The sequence below is a fragment of the Papaver somniferum genome, chromosome 5 (genome assembly GCF_003573695.1).
Source record: "Papaver somniferum cultivar HN1 chromosome 5, ASM357369v1, whole genome shotgun sequence".
Taxonomy (NCBI): domain Eukaryota; kingdom Viridiplantae; phylum Streptophyta; class Magnoliopsida; order Ranunculales; family Papaveraceae; genus Papaver; species Papaver somniferum.
The window spans coordinates 174,132,610-174,138,476 of NC_039362.1; positions in this window are offsets into that span (position 1 = coordinate 174,132,610).

Genomic DNA, 5,867 nt, shown 5'->3' on the forward strand with positions numbered 1-5,867 from the left:
TGCCGGGGATAATTTTTAGGACCTTTTCAAAGCCTACCAAGTTTTTGGCGCCGCTGCCGGGGAGCTGGCTGCCATATTTTTGAAGTTTTCATAGCTGTTGTGGCCTTGTTGTGCTTGCATAGTTGTGTGTGTTCATTGCTATCTTGTTCACTTGCTAACTGCTGCTGGAGCTGTGCATTATTTGTTGTTGCTGCCAAGCCAAAGTCTGCTGCTGCTGTTGCTTCTGCCAAGCTGCTGCTGTTGCTTCTGCCAAGCTGCTGCCAAGCCAACTGGGCTGCCAACTGAAGCTGTCAACTGGGCTTGTGCAACCTCTGCTGCTGGGCTCTGATCCAACCTTTGTTGCTGGGCTTTAACCAACTGAGCTGGGCTCAGTAACCTCAATTTCTCTGGGCTTGCAACTTCTCTCTCTGCTGGGCTTGCAACTTCTGCTCTGGGCTTCGCTGCTGCTCTGCTGGGCTTGGACGTGAGCTGCTTAGGACGATCCTAAAGCCCAACTGGGCTGTGCAACTAAAAGGGGACTAAAAGCCTATTTTTGGGCTTCCCTCCAAAAACAAGTAAGCCTAACCCATGAGTTAACCCACTTGGGCCTCATTTAAATTCAAATTCGGGCTTGTAATAATTAATTTAATTATTTATTTGGGATTGTAATAATTTTTATTTTCTTTTTCTTTTTTTTTATTTGGGACTGTAATTATTTTTTTTTTTTTTTTTTTTTTTCTTTATTTTTCTTTTTTCTTTTATGGGTTTGTTTAATTATTATTATTGTTTTTATTTTCTTTTATGAGTTGTGATAATTTATGCTAGGTTTAGTTCAAAATTTTTTTTCCAAAGCCCAAATTTTTTAAACCAAAAACAAACCCCTTCTTTAAACCAAAACCCATTCAAAACCAAATCTTCATAACCCTTGTGGGCCAAATTGTTTCCGATTGCTCTGTCTGACCAACATGTTAGTTAAGGTACCTACTAGGACATGATTGTGACCTACAGAGACCAGACAAACAGACTTGTTAGAATTAACCCAGACGAACCTATCGAAATTCTAAGTTCTGAGGGAGACAGTCCAGATCAACCAGAAACAATGGGAGAACCCCGTACCCTCAAGGATTATATGTACCCAACTAGAGCCAGTCAACCTTCTTGTATTTTGCTGCCCGAGGCTAATGGCCATTATGAGCTGAAATCAAGCACAATACAGATGCTTCCTATTTTTAGAGGTGTTGAGAATGAAAACCCGTACCACCACGTGAGAGAATTCGAGGAAATTTGTGGAACTCTGCGTTTCACTCAAATGACCGACGAAACCCTGAAGTTAAGGCTTTTTCCTTTCTCCCTGAAAGATAAGGCAAAGGCCTGGCTCTATGCTTTACAGCCTCAATCCATCATGACATGGGATGACCTCATAAAGGAGTTTTTCAAAAAGTTTTTCCCGAACCACAAGACTGCGACAATTCGTCAAAGTCTGAATAGCTTTGTGCAATTAGAAGGTGAGACCTTAGCTAGATACCTGGAGAGATTCAATGAATTATTGCTCCAATGTCCCCATCATGGTTTTGAAAAATGGAGACTTGTGCAAATTTTGTATGAAGGTCTAGATGTGTCCACCCGAACAACGGTTGAGTCGATGTGTAATGGTCTATTCGTAGATAAAACTGCTGACGCGTCTTGGGACTTCTTGATTGAAGTAGCTGAAAAGACGCAACAGTGGGAATCCATCCGTGAAACCAGAAAGACTACATCCGAAGCAAAGGCTTTTAGGATTGAAGCGGATTTTGAGGGTAGAGCAAACATGGCATCAATAGTTAGGAGATTAGAAGAGTTAGAACTACATAAAAATTCAAAACCTTCCACCACTACTCTCCGAGAACATGTCGCTTCGTCTGTTTGTGCTGCTTGTAACGACCCCAACCATCAATTCCAAAATTGTCCAGATTTGCTTGCAGTCCAGGAGTCTAGGCTTGAACAGGCACATGCCATGTTTCAAAAACCAGAGCATAACCCTTATTCACAGACCTACAATCCAGGATGGAGAAACCACCCTAACTTTTCATGGTCAAAAGGACCCACTCAAGGAGGACCATCTCAACCCAATCAGAGCTATCAAAACAATCAGGGATATCAGAACAATCAAGGTTATCAACACCCGAGAAACCCTCAACAACAATCAAACTCTCAACAACAATCATATCCTCAACACAATACCGACAAGAGATTATCCACCCTAGAGGAAATGTTCCAGAGTTTGATGCAAAGTCAGAAAAATCTAGATCAAAAGATGGATCAAATATGTGAGAGAGAAAAGGGTAAACTTCCGAGCCAACCCCAACAAAATCCAAAGAGGATATTTCAAACAGGCACAACATCCTGCACTGAAACCTCACCTGATCAAATCCATGCCATTACCACCCTCCGAAGTGGTAAAGTCATCGAGAACAACGTGGGCGAACCTAATGAATCTGATACAAATTCCACGCTGTCTCCACAACCCCAGAAAACCAAAGAATCTGAGCAAGTTGGAAAATCTGACAATTCTACTGCTGTGAATGTCCCTTTGCCAACTCATCTTCCTGTTGCCCCATTTCCTCAAAGATTGATCTATCAACAGAAAAGTACCCATTACAATGAGATGTTAGATCTGTTCAAGAGAGTCAACATCAACATTCCTTTTCTTGAAGCAATCAAGCAAATCCCTGCTTATGCCAAATTCCTCAAAGACTTGTGTACTCAAAAGCGCAAGCTCAATGTGCAAAAACGTGCTTTCTTAGCTGAGCAGGTAGTTCCATCATTCTGAACAAAACTCCACCCAAGTTTAGGGATCCAGGATGTCCAACAATTTCTTGCACTATAGGAGAACACACGGTCAATAAAGCGTTATTAGACCTAGGTGCAAGTGTTAACCTACTGCCATATTCTGTTTATGAGCAGTTAGGTCTTGGGGAGTTGAAACCAACATCTATCACTCTACAACTGGCAGACCGATCTGTCAAGATTCCTCGTGGAGTGGTCGAAGATGTTTTGATCAAGGTTGACAAATTCTATTTTCCCGTAGACTTCATTGTCTTAGACACTCAACCTGTACAAAACCCAGACTGTCACATTCCTGTCATCTTAGGACGTCCTTTCTTGGCTACGTCCAACGCGATCATCAACTGTCGGAATGGAGTGTTAAAACTGTCTTTTGGTAACATGACGGTAGAATTGAATGTGTTCGATATTAGTCAACAACCTGTGAATCTTGATGATGATGATGTGCATGAAGTTAATATGATTGAAGGATTAATGCAAGATTCGTTGACTAACATTCTATCCGTCGACCCCTTTCAAGCATGTATGGAGAACTTTAACCCTGATTCCTATGATGATGCATACTGTAGTGACGTCCTATCTCTGCTCGAATCTGTACCTCAAATGGACGTCACTGAAAGGAAATATGAAGTGGAACCACCCCTACTCTCTGATTCCAAGCTTATTCCATCCATTGTTGAGCCACCCAAGCTTGAATTGAAAACGTTGCCTAGTACGTTGAAGTACGCATTCCTAGGTTCTTCTGATACTTTACCTGTCATTATTTCATCATGTTTAGACACGGAACAGGAAAGTAAGCTTTTAGAAGTACTTAAGGAACACAAAGAGGCCTTAGGATGGACCATCTCAGATCTCAAAGGAATTAGTCCCACCATTTGCATGCACCACATTAACCTTGAAGAGAATGCCAAACCATCGAGGGAAATGCAAAGGAGACTTAATCCTAACATGAGAGATGTAGTCAAAGGAGAGATCCTGAAACTACTTGATGCGGGTATCATATACCCAATTCCCGATAGCAAATGGGTTAGTCCCATTCAAGTTGTGCCTAAGAAGTCAGGCATTACTGTTGTTCAGAACGACAAGAATGAATTAGTCCCTACTCGTACAACCACAGGATGGCGAGTATGCATCGACTACAGGAAGTTGAACACAGTAACAAGGAAGGATCACTTCCCGCTCCCTTTCATTGACCAAATGCTAGAACGTGTGTCTGGACACAGTCACTACTGTTTTCTAGATGGCTTTTCCGGTTATAACCAAATTCACATTGCTCCGGAAGATCAGGAAAAAACTACATTCACGTGTCCATTTGGGACGTTTGCTTATAGACGTATGCCCTTCGGGTTGTGTAATGCACCTGCTACTTTTCAGCGTTGCATGATGAGCATTTTTTCTGACATGATAGATAGTTTTCTCGAGATCTTTATGGATGATTTCTCTGTTTTTGGTTCCTCGTTTGACGAATGTTTGAAGCATCTTGCCCTCGTGATATCCAGATGTAAAGAAAAGAACCTTGTTCTAAATTGGGAAAAATGCCATTTTATGGTGAATTCAGGAATAGTTCTAGGACACATCATCTCAGAAAAGGAATTGAAGTGGATAAAGCTAAAGTTGACCTCATTCAACATCTACCACAACCTTGCTCTGTGAAGGAGATCAGATCATTTCTAGGTCATGCTGGTTTTTACCGGCGATTCATCAAAGATTTCAGCAAAATCTCCAGACCTCTGTGCAGTCTTCTCTCCAAAGATGTTGCCTTCAATTTCGATGCTGCTTGTGTGAAGGCATGGGAGGAATTAAAAACCCTTCTCACCACCGCTCCTATAGTCCGACCACCCGATTGGAAGCTTCCGTTCGAACTTATGTGTGATGCCTCTGATTATGCTGTTGGTGCTGTTTTAGGACAGCGAGTTGATAGACTACCATATGTGATATACTATGCTAGCAAAACCCTTAATGATGCCCAACTCAATTATTCAACTACCGAGAAGGAATTGCTTGCCGTCGTTTTCGCATTAGACAAGTTTAGATCTTATCTGATAGGGTCTAAGATCATCATACACAGACCATGCGGCTTTGAAGTATCTTCTTTCCAAGAAGGATGCTAAAGCTCGCCTTATTCGATGGATACTCTTATTACAGGAATTCGATCTCGAAATCCGTGATAAGAAAGGTTGTGAGAATGTGGTTGCTGATCATTTGTCTAGATTAACTTTAGAGTCTATTGATGAATCTGAGCTGATTAGAGAATCATTCCCAGATGAACAGCTGATGTCTATCTCAGACCTTCCTTGGTTTGCTGATATTGTTAACTACCCTCGCTACAGGTAGGATGCCCTCACGTTGGTCGAGACAAGACCGCTCTAAATTCCTGGCTGAAGTCAAACATTTCCTTTGGGATGACCCATATTTGTTTAAGTACTGTCCAGACCAAATCATTAGGAGATGTGTCCCCAACACTGAACAGAAAGATGTGATATCTTTCTGTCATGACCAAGCATGTGGAGGCCATTTCAGTGCCAAGAAAACCGCTGCAAAGATCTTGCAGTGTGGATTCTATTGGCCATCATTGTTCAAGGATTGCCATGATTATTGTGTTGCTTGTGAACGCTGTCAAAAGCTAGGAAGCATTTCGAGGAGAAACATGATGCCATTGAACCCCATTTTGATTGTGGAGATTTTTGATGTTTGGGGGATAGACTTCATGGGTCCATTTCCCATGTCTGACAGCAAGTTGTACATCCTAGTCGCAGTTGATTACGTTTCTAAGTGGGTAGAAGCCATAGCAACCAGAACAAATGACCACAAGGTGGTACTTTCATTTCTAAAGGAGAACATATTTGCACGTTTTGGTACCCCTAGAGCTATCATCAGTGACGGCGGTTCACATTTTCGTAACAAGTACTTTGAGTCTTTAGTACGCAAGTATGGCATAACTCACAAGGTTGCTACTCCGTACCACCCTCAGACTAGTGGACAAGTGGAAGTGTCTAATAGGGAAATTAAGCACATTCTGGAGAAGACGGTCAACCCGTCCAGGAAAGATTGGTCATTGAGATTGA